General features: G+C 40.3%; 1 long non-coding RNA gene across 3 annotated transcripts in view; it reads right to left on the bottom strand.

Annotated features, from left to right (window-relative positions):
- Positions 1 to 8,299: 8,299 nt before the first annotated feature.
- The window catches only part of LOC117660332 (uncharacterized), a 65,065-nt gene continuing 54,836 nt past the window's right edge, over positions 8,300 to 18,528 (bottom strand). The window contains exons 5-6 of one of the 3 annotated variants that reach the window (XR_004589613.3): positions 8,868 to 9,023; positions 8,300 to 8,745 (exon numbers count right to left, since the gene is read on the bottom strand). This is a non-coding gene — a long non-coding RNA (uncharacterized LOC117660332). Of the gene's footprint in view, positions 9,024 to 18,528 lie in introns of all 3 variants that reach the window. The other 2 variants (XR_015732500.1, XR_004589612.3) reach the window with 2 other exon arrangements.

Genomic DNA, 18,528 nt, shown 5'->3' with positions numbered 1-18,528 from the left:
TGGTAAATACTAATGGTGATAGTGAGTTTCCTTGAAAGATTCTTCCCTTGATATTAACCTCTCCTAGTGCATCACTATTAACCAGCAACCGTGTCTTTCATTGTTCCATTGATCTTTGTATAAAGCTTCTGATGTTTTTATTGACTCCTATTACTTCTAGGCACTTAATTATTAAATCATGTGGCATGGAGTCAAATGCCTCCTTATAATCATTCCAAGCTAAATTCAAGTTGTTCGTCTTTCCCTTGCAGTTTTTCAAAATCATCTTGTCAATTAGGAGCTAATCTTTTCCTCCTCTGCTCTCAAAAGCCAGGAAAAGTGCAGCAGCCATCTTTTTTTAAAAAAAAACCAAAAAAAAAAAAAACCAACCTCTTGCTATACAATAGACAACATCCGTGTTTAGCTATGTCATGGTTTTTATTCAGCAACTAAGGGTAAACACAAGGACCAAAATAGAGCACTCAATTGTATCTCTAATCAGTTGAAATTAATGGGCTTCAGCACAGTTGGCTCTCCACTGGATCGTGGTCACTATACCCAGCCCATCACCAGCTTTTCCATATAAAAACTATAAAGTACAAAATTGGTATTATTTGTATGTATGGAAATGCTTATTGATCATGGCTTTCAAGTGGAAAGAAAATGAAATACAGATTGCTAAGTACATTTTCCAAAACCACGATCAACTGGTGTATATATATATATATATATATATATATATATATATATATATATATATATATATATATATATATATATATATATATATATATATATATATATATATATATATATATATATATATATATATATATATATAAAATCAAATCCATACTTCTCCCCTCATCCTAGTACTGTAATAATAGCTTTCCTTTCATTTTATAAACCATCTACTTCAGAAAGCAGAAATCTTATGCTAATAACAATAGAAAAAGATGGAAAGATTTAGATGCTCTTGAAGAAAGCCATCCTTCCAACTCCCTTTTCCTTCCAGATACAATAACTCCTCAGTTTAGCAGACTTCAGATACAGCAGACAAAATGTTTATCCAGATATTATGTTGAAATAATTATTGACGATTAGCTGGGAAAGTTAAGTAAAGGAATTAAGCTAAAGAAAAAGAAGAAAGCCAGTGAGTTTCCACAACATGATCTTGATCATTTACCCACTATTGTCAAAGAGAAAATTAGCAATTACTTTGAAATTCTGAACCAGGATCGGTGGAATAACTGTGGAATAAACTCAAAGAAGCTGTTAAGGGTAAAATGAGAAAAGGGACTGCCAAAAATGAAGAAACAGAAGAAAGCAAACTGGATGTCAGAACAAACCATGAAAATTGCCAAGAAGAGAAAAGAGGCCAAAGCCAAGAAAGACAACCATCTCAGAAAGGAACTTAACAATGATTTTCAGAGAGCTATTAGAAAAGACAAGAAGCAGTATTACAATAACATCTGTAAGCCTTTGAAGATGAAAACAGACATGGAAAAGCAAGGAAAGTCTTCCAAAAGATCTCTAAACAACAACAACAAAAAAGACATTCCAATGTTGAATTGATATGCTAAAGGAAACCAGTAGAGAGATAGTAACTGATTCAAAGCAAATACTGTATTTTTCTGAGTATAAGACACACTTTTCCCTCCCTAAAAGAGGATGAAAATTTGGGTGCATCTTATACATCGAATGTAGCCCCACCAATCCACTAGCCCCCACCCTTCAGCTTCCGCGCGTCTTCTCAAATGGAGCTTTTGGAGGCTGCAAACACAGCCTCTCAAACGGACAGCCTCTCAAGCAGATTTTTTTTTCTTATTTTCCTCCCCAAAAAATAAGGTGTGCCTTATACTCCAGAGCGTCTTATACTCAGAAAAATACAGTAAAATAAACATGGAAGGAGTATACTCAAATAATGTACAGCAGAGCTGTCAACATTCAAAATGCCTTAGAATATTGCCTATTTATAATATTAGTAGGAAGGTTATATTAGATCAGCAGTGTGGTCCTTACCAACTTTGAAGGCTATAGGTATTTGCCACATAAATATGGCAAGAAGCAGAAGAAAAATCTGGAGAATCACACAGTGGCCAAAAAATTGGAAGAGGTCAATCTACATTCCAATACCAAAAAGGCCAACTTTTGTAAAATATCCTTAATTTTACATGCTAGCAAAAGAATGCTTAGAATTGTTTAATGTAGATTAGAGTCCTACATTGAAAAAGAGGTACCAGATGTTCAAGATGGCATTAGAAAAGGCTGGGGAACATGAAACACTGTTGCTGATGTGCATTGGATAATTAAGAAAGCCAAGGACTATATTAAAAAAGGAGTTGATATGAACTCCATCGATTATAGAAAAATGTTTAATTGTGTCAATCGCATCAAGCTTTGAAATATGCTTGGTAAATTAGGAATCCCAGAATATTTCATTGTTTTCATGAAGCATGAGATATACATAGGCTAGGAAGCCTCTGTGTAGACACAACATGATGAAACAGACTGGCTCCAGGTTGACAAAGATGTAAGCCAAGATCTCTCCTCTTATTTATTCAACCTATATTTTGAATTAGGAAATGCTAGATTGGAAGAGGATGAGCACGATTTTAAAATTGGAGGAAGAAACATTAATAACCTGTGCTACGTTGATGACACTACTCAGATACCTGAAAATGCAAAGCATGTGCAAACTCTAGTAATGAAAGTCAAGGAACATTTTTTTAAAAAGGACTAAAATTAAATACAAACACTAAATGAATGAGAACTGATACAACCACCACCCAAAGAACTGATTATAAATATAACAAAGTGGTAGATCACTTCTTCCTTTTAGGATCACCCACCAACAGTAAAGGAAGAAGCAGTCAAAATGCAGTACCAACTAGCACTCAGTAAAGCAACCATGAAAGCCTTGGAAAACATTATGCAGATGCTGTGATGTGATATACCTACAAGAATTAAAATAGTGGTAGCTATGGTGTTCCCCATGACACTGTATGGAAATGAAAACGGAATTTTGAAGAAGCAAAATACAATGTGAAGAAACAGAAGAGTATTGATGTATTTGGTATTGAAGGAGACTCCGGAGAACCCATGGACAGGCAAGAAAATAAATGATTTATTGAATAAATTAGTCTAGTGTCTTGAGGCACAAATAAATAGGCTCAAATTATCCTACACATTATGTGAAGACCTAGCTCTCTGGAAAAGACTCTAAAGTTGGGAAATGTGAGAGGAGGAGGAGGAGGAGGAGGGGGGGGAAGAAGAAAAAGAAGAATAAGAATAAGAATAAGAATAAGAAGAAGAAGAAGAAGAAGAAGAAGAAGAAGAAGAAGAAGAAGAAGAAGAAGAAGAAGAAGAAGAAGAAGAAGAAAGGGGGAGGAGGAGGAGGAGGAGGAGGAGGAGGAGGAGGAGGAGGAGGAGGAGGAGGAGGAGGAGGAGGAGGAGGAGGAAGGTGGATGAACTTAATTACAATGTCATTTATGTTTTCATAAATGCTTGTTGTCAACTTCCAAAAGGAAAGGACAAAAAGGGACAAGTTTAACAGACCTTTAGATATGATAAACATTCCTTCCCAGAAGTTCCATGGTATCATGACAATGTTCATGTTATAGGAGTATATATGGTTCAGATATAAGCCAAATGCTAAATGAAATTCAAGAAAACTGAAGTAACTCTGAAATAAGATACTAGTGGTGACAGTGGCAATGGTGGCGTTAATTATAAGGAGGATGACAATGATGATAACAGTATGGAAATTCTTCAGTCCCTGAACTACCTTATACTTTCTCATGTTTCACACTTTTCCTGGATTATTTACTACCCCAAATGCACTTTTATTACCATGTCCTGCAACTTTTTCCTTTTGATTATCTTGCCATTCCTCAAAAGTGTATTCTAAAATTCCTTGCCACAAATATCTCAAGTTCTCTTTATTGCTTTTTCACAAATTCTGAAGTGTACATTTGATTATATTTTTTCTCTCAACAGTCTTTCCTATTAATCTCATGCATAGATATTTGCCCACAAGCCTAAATTTTTATAATTTTTACTTACTATTATTTTGAAATCTGCTCTAAATCAGCTATTCAGGGGTGGGTTCTAAATTTTTTTACTACTGGTTCTGTGGGCGTGGCTTATTTTGTGAGCGTGGCTTGATGGTCATGTGACAATTATTTAGGATTTAGCAGATGTACTGGTCTACCAAGCTTTTAACTGCTTGCAGAGCTGTACCGATCTACCCATTTATTTTTGCAGGCACTGATCTACTCATGTATTTTTGGAGGCACTGATCTACTCATGAATTTTTGCAGGCACTGATCTACTCATGTATTTTTGCAGGCACCGGTCTACTCATTTGTTTTCTTTTAACACTGATCAGCTGTATGGCTGCCCTTTGAAGCCCAGCGGCAAGAGTTTAAACAGTTTTTTTCCTCTAGCTATCAGCTGGGACTCAGGAGACAGCAAGAGATTGGGGGTGGGGCCAAATAAAAGGTAAGAATAATTCGGGGGGGCGGGGGGCAGGGGGCAGAACTGGTTCGGTGATGTCATATTGTCACCGCTACCGGCTCGGCGGAACTGGGCGGAACCGGGAGGAACCCACCACTGCTGCTATTGCATATATTTCTGTCATCCCCAAATCTGCAAAATCACTACGGCAAACAGATCAAGAGCTCTGGTAGCGCAGCAGACTAAAGCACTGTTATTAACATCAGCTGTCTGCAATTACTGCAAGTTCAAATTTCACCAGGCTCAAGGTTGACTCAGCCTTTCATCCTTTCTAAGGTAGGTAAAATGAGGACCCAGATTGTGGGGGCAATAAGCTGACTTTGTATAAAATATACAAAAGTATGAAGGCTACTGCTTAACGCATTGTAAGCTGCTCTGAGTCTCCGGAGAAGGGTGGCATATAAATAAATAAAAAAAAAAACACTTATTTGATCCCACTGTGATCTGCTTCCTCTCTACTTTCTCTATTACTAGATTTTCATATTAATCTAGTAGTATAAACTCACAGAGAAGTCCCATAGGGCATATTCATGCTGTATTTTCCAAATACAGTTTTATGTGAGCCATGTTTTATGTGAGCTGGCACTTGTCTTCCCCAAAGACTAGCTATCATTTAAGCCAGAATAGAATAGAATAGAATAGAATAGAATAGAATAGAATAGAATAGAATAGAATAGAATAGAATAGAATAGAATGAGCTGGAAGGGAACTTGGAGGTCTTCTAATCCAGCCCCCTGTTTAAGCAGGAGAACCTATACCATTTTAGATAAAGAGACTGTCTAGTCTCTTCTTAGAAATCTCCAGTGATGGAGTGCTCACAATTTCTGCAGGCAAGCTGTTCCACTGGTTAATTGTTCTCACTATTAGGAAGTTTCTCCTTAATTCCAGATTGCTTCTCTTTGATTAGTTTCCAACCATTGTTTCTTGTCCTGACCTCTGGAGCTTTGGAGAATAATTTGACCCTCTCTTCTTTGTGGCAGCCCCTCAAATACTGGAACACTTCTATCATGTCACCCCTAATTCTTCTTTTCTTTAGACTAGCCAGACCCAATCCTGCAGCCATTCTTTGTATATTTTTGTCTCCAGGCTTTTGATGCTCTTCTCTGAACTTTTTCCAAGGTCTCAACATCTTTGGAATTGTTACATAATTGTTTACAGATTTATCCTTGCTAGATATGATTACATCTCTGTTTGCTTGAAAGTGATCTATTTACTTTGGGATGTGACAGGTACTCCTGCCTCCAGTATGTACTTTAGTAGAATACAAAGATATGCTCTTAAAATTATTTCCTACTTAATGGATTATATTATTGACTTTAAAGATCTGTGTTGTCTATTAACATTTGCTTAGTATCTCTTTATTTTAATTTCCTGACTATATGATATTCATCCCCTAGTAACAAACTAGAGGCCTACATATAGAAAGCACCAAGTCCCACTTTGTGATTTCCAGAATCCTCCAATATCTTCCTACTGAAATTCAGTAACAAATCACTGATTTTCTTCTTTTTTTTCCCCAGTACAGCAATGCTCTAGTCTCTTAAAAGAGAACCTAAGGGCCAAGGGATAAACTGCATATCCTCTTCAAGTGTCAAGATTCAGTCTATTTTATTTGGAAATCCAAATGCATGGGGGGGGGGAAATCAAACTTAAAAATAGGTTTGTTTTTATTTACCAAATTTACATCCTATTCAAGCATTCTATGTGGTTTATAGTGAATTCAAAAATACATAAAATTAATACAATTAAAATAAAACAAAATATTAAACTCAATATCCATTAACTACCACTAAAATATTATCCATTAAAAGCTCAGGGAGAGACACTTTTTGCCATTCTATTGTCTGGAAGCTATGCTGTATAGTAGAAGGCCCTTTGCTCTGTGCTTGATAGTTGAGTTTCCAATATTAGAGTGATCTTCAAATGGTCCCTCCTCCTCATCTGAGTAACCAGGCAGGTTCAGGGTGGGAGATATGATTCCTCTCTTACTTAGATCTTAAATCACCTATGGCTTTAAAGGTCAAAAAACTTTATTTCAAATTTATATGGACCATTAGTCTATTTGTAACTTTATAAAATCAAAAATTTATTCAACCTTTTGCTGTTTATTTCAAAAGAAATTCTCTCCAAGTTCTTAAGTTTGTAGTAAAAAAAATTCTTTCATCAGTGATTGAAGGCATACTTACCCAATGTTTTCAGACTTTTGATCTGAAGGTTTCTAATAGCAAAACACTAGTTAATAAGCAATTTCCAAACATGATTAGAAAAGGAATTATTAAACTTAATCCTTGCAAAGGTTCCAACCACTGTTTGAGCAAGATGATTATTTCCTAATCTTCCAATGCTTAAAATTCACCATAGACCACTGTCTTGCAGTCTCCTTATGCAGACCAAAAATCTAGAACATTTGTGGATGATCTCTTGTCTCTTCCTTTATCTGGTCTACTCTCTGGATTTTTGCAGTAGTCCAACATTTCTTGTAATACAGAATTATTCAGGGCAGGGAATGAGTGGACTAGACTGTTGCTTTTTAGTAGGTGCTTGAAAAATGTGAGATTGTGAGAAATAAAATTTATTGCATATAATAAAAAAATAATTATAGAAAGTGTATGAAAATCTAGTTGAAAGTTGGTTGATGAATATAATAACAGCAGTGTATGATGGAACAAACAAGAATGAAAATCAATGCACTGCTCAACAGTTGATTCAATACTAAGCAGTAAATAAGGCAAAGATGTGTAATGTCCTTTTGGTATTTAATATATTTACAGATGTACATATAAGGAATACTTGTGGTGAATTTAGAAGTGCATCTGATAGATGTATATACATCAGCGGTGAAATCCAAATTTTTTTACTACCGGTTCTGTGGGCATGGCTTGGTGGGTGTGGCTTGGTTTGGTGGACATGGCAGTGGAAGGCTACTGCAAAATCTCCATTCCCACCCCACTCCAGGGAAAGGATACTGTAAAATCCTCATTCCCTCCCAACTCCTGGGGAAGGACATTGCAAAATCTCCATTCCCACCCCACTCTGGGGCCAGCCAGAGGTGGCATTTGCCGGTTCTCCGAAGTACTCAAAATTTCTGCTACCTTCAGAACCTGCTGGATTTCACCCCTGATATACATGTGCATTTTGTATACAAATAATGCCATATGGTTGGCTAAGATTTTGAATAAATTTCAGCAAACGAAGAGTGTATAATTCAATAAAGAATATGGCTCTAGAAATTAATAAATCAAAGACCAAGATGTTGTGTTTGACAGGGAAAATAGAGTGAATACTTGAAAGTTATGTATAAATGATGCAAGCAAAAAGATGAACTTGTGTACATCAGTAGAATATTTACTACAAAAGGGAGAAATGGATAGGGATGTTAAGATGTGCCAATCTACTGGATAATATATAGCGGTTAGCCTATTGTGAAGAAGGAATGTTAAGAGAAGTAAGATGGCTCTATATAAAAGAACGAGTAAGACCCCACTGTGATATGGAATTAAGAGTTGGATATGCAAGGAAAAGCACAGAAGTTGAATGCAGGGGGAATGGAGTATTTAAGAAAGTATTAAATGGAATATTTAAGAAAGGTGTTCAATAAAATCAAGATTAAATGTGGTAAAATAAGGGTTGTATGACAAAGATGGGTTGTCCTATAAACAGAGTGAATGAAGATCAGATAGCAAAACCAATGTATGGAAGGAGAGTAAATATCTGGAAAACACCTGGAAGTCCAGAAAAGTTGGGGTTGAGTGGCGTTCATGAGAAGCCCAAATTGAAAGAGAAAAGAAAATTGAAAGATGGCTTTTTAGGTTTTTAGGTTTATTTGGATTTATATACCGCCCTTCTCCCGAAGGACTCAGGACGGTGTACAGCCAAAGATAAAAGACATACAATATAAAGTTTAAAAAACAATTTAAAACATATTAAACAAATTTGGCCCATACTAATTAAAACACTTTTTTAAAAAAGCAAATTAAAATTAAGCAATTAAAAAGAGTTAGGCCAGCCCGGCTTGTTGGAATAAAAAAGTCTTGAGGGCACGGCAGAAACTGCGTAAATCCGGGATCCTCCGTATCTCCGGGGAGAGCTCGTTCCAAAGGGCAGGTGCCCCCACAGAGAAGGCTCTCCCCCTGGGGCCACCAGTCGACTGTTTGACCGATGGCACCCTGAGGAGCCCTTCTCTGTGTGAGCGTACTGGCAGGTGAGAGGCTACCAGTGGCAGAAGGCGGTCTCATAGGTACTCAGGTCCTAAGCCAAGAAGAAAAGACCATGCATGAATCAGTGTATTGATAGAACGGAAGCAATGATGATTTGCAAAAAAAAGAAAGGTCTGGAGAAATATAGTGAATAATATTAATGTCATTTCTTACTCCAAAAGGTGGCTCTCTATATATGAGCCTCAATTTGTGCTGCAAATTTCTCTCACAAATTACATTTTCGGTGTTCTTTGAAAGCAAACCACTAGATGTCACTTGAAGGCCAAGAAAAGAATATTGTTGCCATCCTATATTGTTTTAATCAGATCCCTGGAAGAAGGGAACAACAAGGATAATAACCAAAAGGAAAGTTTTTAAGACTCATATACTCTTTCCACATAGGTGTGTGTGTATGCCTGCACAAGCATTCCCCCTTTCTGTTCTATTACTGCACGCATACCAAGTATTAGTGTTATGCGGAGGTGGGGGGGTGGAATCCTGCATTTTTAAACAGTTCTCAGACCATTCAAATTCAAGAGACTCTAAGAGATTTTCACGGATGATGGTAGTCAAAGGTGGGCTTTATTGTCTTGTCTTTTGTTGTTCGAGTTCTGTGCTCTGTGCTCTGCAGGGAAGACATCTGAGAAAACTCCTCTTCTTGGGCTTTTTCAGACTAGGAAGAGTTTTACAACCTGATGGGAATGTCCCTGCTTAGCACAAAACTGATGGGAAACTGTTCAAAACTGATGGGAAGATCCGTTCTTAGCACAAAACCACAGCAGCAATTGCATCCTCCGGCAATCCAACAGATCCAAAAATGGGAACATACAAATGGGAACAGTAGTACAGGGATGGTAGGCACGCTGGTGCGCTTATGCACGCCCCCTTAGGGACCCCTTTAAAAATGTGTACGGTCCACGGTAGACAGTTATGGTGGTTAGAGAGACTAACAACAGAATCAGGTAGAGTATTCCGGACATGTACTACTCTATTGCAGAAGTCATATTTCCTACCATCAAGATTAGTGCGAATTGCATTGAGTTTGAATCTATTGATAGCCCTTGTGTTATTGTGGTTGAAATTAAAGTACTCATTTACAGGTAGGATATTTTGGTAAATAATCTTATGAACTGAGTTTAGCTCGGAACGTAGACTGAACATCCTAAAACATCCTAAAGAAATCTTCAAGTATTCAGAGTATAGAGGAGTCTCTTTCACAGAGGAAGAAAACTGAGGCAACTGCAAAAGAAATTTTAACACAGTATTGAAAAGTAGGTTTCTTTTCTCTACTATGGATTACTGGCCTGTTTTGTTATTGGCATGACTTTCCCCAACCCCTCTTATTTGCACTGATGATATCCATTACCTGTTTAACAAAGCATAGTGCTGTCTCAGTGTTGTGAAGACTCCCTATATGCAAGTAGTCTTCAACTTACAACCGTTCATTTAGTGACCAAAGTTACAACAGCACTGAAACTTCCCCCAAAACTAAGGTGCATCTCATACTCCGAAAAATACGGTAACTTAACAACTGCAGTGATTCACTTAAGAACTGTGGCAAGAAAGATCATAAAATGGGGCAAAACTCACTTAACAACGGTCTCGCATAGCAACAGAAACTTTGTGCTCAATTGTGGTCGGATGTTGAGGATTAACCTGTAATTCAACTAGTAAAGCTAACATATCTTATTGGGGTGCTCAGACTATAGGAAGAAACCAAATTTTATTTTCTAAATCTCCCTTCCAACTACTGATTTTTAAATGCTATGTAGGAGGACACAATATGACTAAATATGGGTCAGCCAGGTGAATTTCACTGATAGCCCTCCTTCTTCCCTCCCCTAATAATTCTGGCACTGTTGTCCAAGCAGCATTTGGCATCTCCAGGTGCGTTTCTGCAAACTCACAAAGGAAAAGTGGTGAAATTGTAACTGTAAGCTATAAAGCAATCCTGTGGCATTTATGCCCCAATTACAACTTTTTATTTACTTGTTCCTTCCACTGCTTGGTTGAGCAATCATGTATCCCCAAAGCTTCAGGCAAATGTCTTTTGTACTCCGCAGCTATTTTTCTTTCTTTCTGATTAACAATCTTAAATGGAATGAATTCTCAGCTAGGTCACGGCTGAGGCATTTATCAAAAGGGTTTTTTTTTTCCTTATTATTTTTATTTCTTCCTCTCCTGCCTCTTTGGTTTCTGTTTTCCTTTCTTTTCTTCCCCAGATAAAATTGTCTCCTGAACAAACTGACCTTTCGGGACACAGCTCAAAAGCTCAAACAGGATCAACAGGAAAAGCCACCCACCCCACCCCCCACCCCAATCCCTGTCTCCGTTGACATAGTTTCGGTCTAGTTCTTGATGTCAAAGAAGTTATTCACCTCACCATCAATTTGCAAGCCCCGTGTGAGGGGTGGGGGCGGCAAGGCTGAGGGTCTGCAGGAAGGAGTGCTTCAGTCTTGGAGGCCTTCATGTAAAACAAGCCTTCTCTGTGTTTTTCCTGAGAGTATGTACACATCCTGTCAGACGATATCCATGGCTGCCGAGCTGTGCAAAAAGGTGCCAGGAAAAGGCAGAGCTATCCAGTGGCAAAGTCCCCTTTTTAACTGAGATGAAAAGGGTTGAAGGTATTTGTGTTCCGCCACCAAACACTCAGGGGCAACCATGCTACTGCTTCTGCTGTACAGGTCACACACCAATTGCAAGAAGAAGATTTGGTTAAGTTCACCAATGACTGTCTGGTTATTAGCTAATATCACATACATAAACATTGCCCCCCAAACATCAGAGGGCAGTGATGGTGAACCTTTTTGGCACCAAGTGTTGAAAAGGTCATGTGGAAACATCACACATGTGCAGTTGTCAGGACTGTACTCAGGAAAAGCCGAACTTCTGGGTTTTAGGGCACACGCACACCCAATGATCAGCTTGCCAGTGCACATACGCAGGTCGGTTTTTGGCACTGCCGCATGCAAGAAGGGATCGTGCTCCAGAAAAGGCAAACCTCCGGGTTCTGGCATGCATGCCAGGGGTGGGCTCTACTTACCTTTATTACCGGTTTGCAACGAGGTCGCACGCGCGCTCTTCTGCGCAAGCACATTTTGAGTCAGTGGGCAGAGCCTCCCGCCGGTTTTACTACCGGTTCTATAGAACTGGTGCGAACTGGGGGGCAACCCTCTACTGGTGCACACGCACCTGACAATCAGCTGGCCAGCGCGCATGCGCACACCGGTTTTCGGCACTGCTGCATGCACAAAGGACAGCTGATTGTCACATGCACATGCATGCCAGAAGCCCAGAAAACAAACAGGCAAGGCTGCGCGTGCCGGGCAACATGGCTTCACGTTTCACTTTGGGCACACGTGCCATAGGTTTGCCATCACGGTCCTAGGGGCTTACTTCGGGTGCTTCCTGAAGCTATCCTGGCCTTTGCCATTAATGAAGATCATTTGTGGGTCTTATCCAGCAAAATTCTCATCTCATGCTTAGATCCTCCCAAGTGGTCAGGCAGAATAGCCAGAGGTGCATTAGGCATTGGAAATATGTAGCCTAAAAATAATGTGCTATAGTCATTGAGTTTTGATTTTGTACCTGTACTCATACACATAGTGTCATTCAAGCTTTTAGAGGGAGGAGCATATCTGATCAGGTTTGAGACTTGAAGAGACATCCATCTAAAAGGTTAGGAACAGTGTAAAGATGAAGGAACAAATGAGTCTTATAGTCAATTATGGATATGGCTCATGGTCACTCAAGGAAGATCACAATAAAAAAAAATGAAACCTCAACTGCTAAACCTGAATTACAACCTTTCAAAACCATTAATCAAGTCAAACTGGAAAAAAAACTCTAGCTGAATGAAAGAGATCTTGTCTCTTTTTCTGGAAGTGGAAAGAGAGGAAGGAAACTGAGCACCACTCCCAGGAGATCCCATTCCACAGCTTGGCAGAAAGATAGAAGGACTGATCCAATGTGCCCAACGAATGGCTCTTGGGAAGGAGAGCATCTGAAACTAGTATTTCCCTGCTGAACTTAGTGTTCAAACCAGAGGCATCTATAGGATTCTGCTTTAATGAGAAGGACAAAAGATGAGATTGTGAGCAGCTCTAAACTTTCTTTTAGTTTCCAGACAGACAGAACACTGGATATTTATGGGCAAATGGTTTCTTTTATGTGCAAATAAAATGTTTAGGTAAGCAGTATATATGCCACTCCTCTAATAGATTTGATGCATTTGCTCATATTAACCTGTATGTAAAAACTTCAGGAGTGCCTTCCACTGCCCTTTCTGCTTTTGTCTACTACCCCAAAACCTTAATTTATTGGTGCACACAAATACATACTAATATTTCTCTAGGTTTAGATGAGGATGATCTTCAAATGCTTATGTTGAAAATGATTTACAGGTTATTGCCGAAACTTGGTTTGGGAAAGAGAAGATGACTAGCAGCAAGGTGGATGGATTCAGTTACAATGGTGAAGTATGCACATTGAGAAAAATTAAAGAAAAGAGAATATTTGTAGATCAGAGTTGAAATGAGGAGGTACTTGGTGCTCTCTGAGCTTGGTTGTTTTCTTGCAGATGTTTTATTACCCAAATTAGAAAGCATCATCAGTACTCATTGATGATGTTACCTATTTTGGGTAATGAAACATCTGCAAGAAAACAACCAAGCTCAGAGAGCACCATGGACCTTAAAGAACAGTTTAGGCATAGATCAACAAGAGAAGATCAACATATGTGGTTGTTAGGAGCTGAAAATGATTTTATGGCACATAATCAAGTCTACCAAACTCTGTAATTTTGGGAAACAGAGAAAGGGAAGATAGGAAGTGTTCAGAATAAATTGCCTTGCTTTTAACTTAACTATCATAAGGATACAATTCCTCAATGTTTTAAAATGTGGACCTAATTCCTCACTTCCTGGATCCATTCTTTGCCCATCAATATGGAAGAAGTGGTCCATTGGCTAAGACATATTGATCAAGTAATTTGCTGTAGCCACAGCCTCTTTCTGGCAGCTGTCATACCTGCTCTCACCTGTTAGCTAAATTCAGCATTTTCCCACCACCCTCCCAGATGACAATGAAAAGCAATTGCTACTCCTTAACCTGTAATATAAAATGTTCCTTCCCTTCTTCTGCCAAACCTAATTTCATCTCCAGTCCTAGGGCTACCATATTTGGGCGCCAAGCTCCAGACAACTGCTGAATGACAGATTTAGTGACCATCCATATTTTTGAAATCCAGATTCAGTCATCCTAAATTGTATTATAGATATGGCAGTGTAGCAGAATTCAAACATGGAGTAACAGGGAGTATCAGCATGTGAGACAAGAGAATGGCCTGCATCAATAATAGCATATTGGGAAGTCATGGGAGCAGACCATAAGGCAGAGGATAATGTTGTTGTTCAGTTGCTAAGTCATGTCCGACTCTTTATAACCCCATGGACTACCTCAGGCCAGATCCCCTATTCTCCATTGTCCCCCTGAGTCTGCCCAAACTCATGCCCACAGCATTGATGACACCGTCTCACCATCTTATCCTCTGCCATCCCCTTCTTCTTTTAACTTCAATATTTCCCAACATCAGGATCTTTTCCAATGAGTCCTCTCTTCTCATTTGGTGGCCAAAGTATTTGAGCTTCAGCTTCAGTATCTGCCCTTCCAAAGGACAGCAGGATTGAGTTCCTTTAGTATTGATTTGATCTCCTTAGACCAGGGGCATCAAACTGGTGGCCCATGATCCAGATGTATCATGCACAGGCCATGCCTATCCCAGCTCCGCAAATGGGGAAAACATTGTGAAACATCACATGACGGCAATGTGATGTGGTGAGTTTGACACCTGTGCCTTAGACCATAATGGGACCTGGTCAAAAATTCACCTATTTCTTCCTACAGAATTTACATTCATACTTTTCACATTTAGGAGCAGTAATTAAGGCAATCTTTCCCAGCCGGACATGTTTTCATTTGTGAGGGACTACAGGCTCTGGAATTTTAAACCTTTGGCTATGCATTCTCAGCCTTCCCTACCCCTAGGGAAAGGGCTGAAAATGTTGTTGAATTGTTGGTTTCTTGGGTTCATTACCAGATTAGGTAACCTGGTAATGAAACATCTGCAGGAAAACCACCACATTCAGAGAACACCAAACATCCAACCACAGCCCTGGGCTACACATTTGCTCTACCATAAGTTGTGAATATTGTGTATAAAAGTCACTTGTAGTACAGCTTGTGGAACAAATGTCAATTCAGAATATAGAAGGTACTCCTTCAGCTGGAATTCTACTCCTGATGAGTACAGGGAGCCATGCAATTTGCATGGCTTCATTATGATGGTACTTTACCATTGCTTTTTCTCAGAATGTTTTTTTCACGTTTTCAAATTTTCTAACTCACAGCCCTAGTCTTCCCTCTGGTATTATCCAGGACGAAAACTACTTGACTTTTTCGAGACCAGCCAAGATTTCTTAAATGCTTCCACCTGCTATGACTGCAGCAAGAGAGCTGACTGTTTAGACAAGCTGGTCAAAATATTCCACATGTACTCCAGACCTATTTAAAAAGGAGAACAAAGAAAGCAATTGTACCACAATGCTCAACTAAAGCACCTCTTCTGATCTGTAGTTGGCCATAAAGCAGAACAAGTTATCTTACGCTACGGCCTTTATTAGCTTAACCTTCCACATTGGAATGTTATAAGAGCAACGACAACAACGAAAAATCTGGATGAGAAAGAAGCTCACTGGCCCAGCCAAAGCTCTTGTAAAGATGAGTGGAATTAAAAAAAAAAAAAAAAAGCCAATCTTAGAAAGCCCAGCCATGCCAGGAAAAGCATTTCTATGCCTGAGAAACAACCCCTGAGAAAGGCAGCTTTGTTTCTCTCCCAGAGTTTTGCCTCTCCATTTGATCAGACGTTGGTCCTATTTGGAAATCCACTGTCTCCCCTTCTCTCCACTCACCTGAAACTAGATCTATCACCACCCATCATCAAGCCAATTCCACACATCTCTCCTCATTGCCTCATTACTGTCAGCAGCCTATGTGCATAGTCAATCTCCGTTTGCCCCACCTCACCCTGAAGCCTAAAGGCAGGAAGACAAATTACAGCCCAGAAGGGAAGGGAAAAAGAGATTGCCTTTCCTGCTAAGCAGGTTAGGGTGGAGTGGGTGAGTAAGCATGTGTCTCTCTTCTTAAATTCCATGTGCAAGCAGCAGAGGCCTACAGATGACACCTGTAAGGAAAAGAGATAATTCCTTACAAAAACAGAGACCTATGTAAGCAAAGAGCTATTTCTTTGTAGTAAAAGCATAAGAACTGAGGAGGCTCAACCTCTGTAGTACCAGAGTAGGCAGTTTCTCTTCATTGCTTCAGGCAGGAATAACACCAATTCTTATCCATGAATACCTTTTGCAGTATGTTCTTTCCCTCAAGGCTTGCCTGCTCTTGAGGAATTCAACAGGGGTGATTTTTGTCTGCCTCAGCAAATCCAAAAATGCCCAAGGAGAGGGAAGCTGAGGCTTAGAAAACTGTTCCATAGAAAAGGAGAGAGATTTTTTAAAGGCAAATTTCCAGCAGCAGCTACTTGGGCTTTTTACCTAGGCCGGTCCTGCTAAAGGAAGTTACCTATTTCAGGTGACAAAAGAAGATTAAGGAAGGCTGTTCCTCAATTTCAGGAATAGGAATTGGTGCTTTTTTAAAATTTATTAAATTTTATTAAAACGTTGGTTTGGATGACAGGGAATGAAACATTTGAGGTCTGCTTTAAGTTACAACTAAGAGGGGTATCTGGGATAAAACATTAACACATGAAGGGACTGCATGCATGACCAATGTTCATGCATTTTCATTGGTTTTGAAGACTTGATGTTATCTTCAGGTTGGTGGCACCATGCCAAAAAGCAGCTGCAAGGAGAAGAATCTATCCCTTGCTTGTGAGCAGCCCAGTGTCGAGCCCTGGCTGGGACTCAACACACTTGGGGGGGAGTGAGAGACACAGTGGCTGAAGTTACCTGTAAAGAAGCTGGGATGGTGGTGGGAGGCCAATTTGGGCGGTGGATGGAAGGCTGGCATCGAGAGGCCATCAGTGAAGCAGCGGAAGATTGCCAGCAACTATGGAGAGGTTTCTAGCTCCCGGCATGGCTTGGCGGCTTGTGATGATGTCCCAAAGCGCCGGAGAGCCGCAGAATGGTGGGAATTACAAAAAAACCAGTGTCGGATGCTGGATAACCAGGACTAAGCGGATAAATAGCACTGAGAGGCGGTTGCTCTCAGCACTGACTTTGACCCGATTACTCGCCTTGTTTTTCAGCTTTGTTCGGCAATTAAAGCTTTGCAACCATCTTTGTCTGCTGGTCTATTATTTGAACTGCATGGACCCGGAGTGGAAAGGCTGAGACAGAACCATCTGGTTGGCCACTGCAAAAAAGTATTGGCTGACTGAAATACACCTTAGTGTAATCCAGCAGGATTATTCTTATTTATTTTATTTTACTTTATTTCAAATTTATATACCGCACCTTCTCCCAAGGGACTCAGGGCGGTGTACAGCCAGATAAAAACATAGAATACAAACATTAAGAACAATTTAAAAATATATATTAATTTGGCCCCAGTTTAAAATGACAAACCAATTAAAAATTTAAAATTTAAAAATATGTTAAGCCAGCCCGGCTTAATGAAAAAAGAAAGTTTTAAGGGCACGGCGGAAGGCACCGAGGTCTTGGATTCTCCTTATCTCAGGGGGCAGCTGGTTCCATAGGGTATGTGCCCCCACAGAGAAGGCCCTCCCCCTGGGGGTCACCAGCCTACACTGTTTGGCTGATGGCACCCCGAGGAGGCCCTCTCTGTGGGAGCGCACGGGTCGATGGGAGGTTGTCGGTAGCAGCAGGCGGTTTCGAAGATAACTAGGTCCTATGCCATGGAGCGCTTTAAAGGTGGTAACCAACACCTTGAAGCGCACCCGGAAGACCACTGGGAGCCAGTGCAGCTTGCGCAGGAGCGGTGTTATGTGGGAGCGCCATGCAGCTCCCGTAATTATCCGCGCGGCCGCATTCTGGACCAGTTGGAGCCTCCAGGTGCTCTTCAAGGGGAGCCCCATGTAGAGAGCGTTGCAGTAGTCCAGGCGAGAGGTGACGAGGGCATGAGTGACTGTGCACATGGAATCCCGATCAAGAAAGGGTCGCAACTGGCGAATCAGGCGAACCTGACAAAAGGTCCCCCTGGCTACAGCCGTCAGATCTTCCTCCAAGGACAGCTGCATATCCAGGAGGACTGGATTGCGCGCCCTCTCCGAGGGGGCCAAAGACTCACCCCCAATAGTCAGCGATGGAGTCAGCTGACTATATTGGGATGCTGGGAACCACAGCCACTCAGTCTTGGAAGGGTTGAGCTTGAGCCTGTTCCTCCCCATCCAGATCCGCACAGCCTCCAGGCACTGAGACATCACTTCAAGAGCATCGTTGGGGTGGCCTGGGGTGGAGATGTACAGCTGGGTGTCATCAGCGTACTGGTGGTACTTCACCCCAAAGCCACGGATGATCTCACCCAGCGGCTTCACATAAATGTTGAACAAAAGGGGCGAGAGGACCAACCCCTGAGGCACTCCACAAATGTTTAGTCCTGTGTGCTGAACACACAAAGTACCAAATCTTTGCAAAGAAACTGAAGGTTAGAGTGTCCGGAACTAATCCAAACCATGGATTTCAGGGCAGATAAGTGTCTGAAATTAATATAAACTTTGGGAAGTACTAGATTCCAGGGATGCTTGTGAGAAGATATCTCTAGGACTCCAATAAGCCTCAAGTGTTAGGGGATTATAAAAGAAGTA

The sequence above is a fragment of the Pantherophis guttatus genome, chromosome 2 (assembly GCF_059756535.1).
Source record: "Pantherophis guttatus breed Tessera chromosome 2, ASM5975653v1, whole genome shotgun sequence".
Taxonomy (NCBI): Eukaryota; Metazoa; Chordata; class Lepidosauria; order Squamata; family Colubridae; genus Pantherophis; species Pantherophis guttatus.
Note: the sequence above shows the minus strand (reverse complement) of the source record. Positions and strands in the feature narration are given on the sequence as shown.